The following is a 1,925-nucleotide window of genomic DNA, read 5'->3' on the forward strand; positions in this document are numbered from 1 at the left end:
AATTTAAGATTACTTCTGCTGTAAGTAGTCCTGTAAATATTTTATTTTATTGAAGAATTTCCTAGGAGTTGGTTTACTGGGTCAAAGAAAATAAAGTGAATGTGAACTTTTTTATTTTAATAGGTGTTGCCAGATTATGTCCCCAAAAAGCTGTAACAAAAAGATAAATAAATATCCTTTTCTGCAAATCTCTACTAAAAATAAACATTCTTTTGATCAGTAGCTCAAGTGGAAAAGTTACACAACTGTTTTAATTTGCAGCTCCCTGATTCAAGGTCAGCAATTTGAACCAACGAGTTACTCCACGGGAGAAAGATGAGTCCTTCTGCGTCTATAGACTTACACAGCCTACAAAAGCCACAGGCCCGTCCCATTCTTTCCTACAGAGTTGCCACAAGTCAGAATCAACACAACGGCGATGAGTTGGGCTCGGTTTCTGGTTTCATTTTGTAAACTCTCTATTCATATATACTTCGCTCCTATCTCTCCCGAGTTATTTATATATGTGTTTAAGGGTTACCACTTCAAAAGCTCTTTATTACGTTTGGCTGCCCCCCTCCACCAACCTCTCCATCTATCATTTGACTGCTGCTTTGATTATGGTATCCACGATACACTTTAACTGTTCAAAATCTTAATCAAAACAATCAGAGAAATTTTGTTACCTAAGTAACTCACTAGCCATTTGCTAAAATAAAAAATAATAATAATGAATTTTCACCAAAAAAGTTATCTAGACATGTTTCTGTGGCTCAAATTCATCTTCTTCTTTCCATTCATTCTTTACTCCTCCATCTCCCTGTGCTAATTCCTCATCCCCAGCCTAAATATTATATCTACAGCAAGATGACCTCTATGATGTAGGGTTTGTTTGTTTCACATGATTGTTTTCAAAGATAGAAAATGGGGGCTCTAGGATTGACAGAATACCCTCTTTACAAGGCTCACAGAAATGATTCTTGAAACAACTAGTAGTAATTGCCACAGCCAGCTTTTCCTCTGACAGCTTCTAGATTTCTTAACTTGGTTAAAAGCCTTTTCTTCTACCCCTAGATGGTTCACTTTCATCTCCCATTTTTGTTGTTTTATGTTTTATGTTAGAAACATTTAGGTTTCTAATCTCTTCGAAATCCAGTTTTCTATGTGAATCATAGAATGTAATTTTAATCTTTCTTTGGAGGGATTGCTAGTTTTGCTAGCACCATTTATTAAAGAAACCACCATTCCCCCACTGAACAGAAATATCAGCATGTCCATATATTAAATGTTCATATATACTTGATTATTTTGAATTCTTTCTTCTTTTCTATCAGTTACATTTTATGGTATTGGGCTAATGCATGATTTACTTTATTGTAATTAATTTAAAATATTTCCTCTTCCAGGCAAGGCAAGTGCTTTCCCAGCAGTCTCTACTTTTGCTGGGTGCATATTAAATATATTATTCCACAGGTAAAATAATAAGTTTCATAGATTCCTATTATTCCACAGGAAACTTAAGTTTATGTAGTCCAATTTCAAAACAAACAAATCAAATACCGATAACATGCTAACTGAAGTTGTACTAAATATATGTATCATTTTTGTTAAAGTTGAAGTTTTGAAGAATTAACTTTTCCTATCCTCGAATATGATGTGATCATATCTTTTTTGTCATTTGCTATGATTTTATATTTCTCTATATTTTTTGAATCTTTATTAAATTTATTCTAAATATTTCATACACCTTATAACTCATAAAGATTTGCTTATGTCCATTTTCATTCATAACACACAAATTTTGTTTCCATGTATATTACAGATACATTAACAAATTCTGTTACATCTTCCAAGAATTTTTATATATCTATAATTTAAATTTCTGAGTGAATAATATTTTTATACCAATCATTTTAAGTTGTAAAATTAGAAGGCCTTCTTGAGGA

This window comes from Echinops telfairi, unplaced genomic scaffold, assembly GCF_000313985.2.
Source record: "Echinops telfairi isolate 266 unplaced genomic scaffold, ASM31398v2 ScPeMD7_3;HRSCAF=10, whole genome shotgun sequence".
NCBI lineage: Eukaryota > Metazoa > Chordata > Mammalia > Afrosoricida > Tenrecidae > Echinops > Echinops telfairi.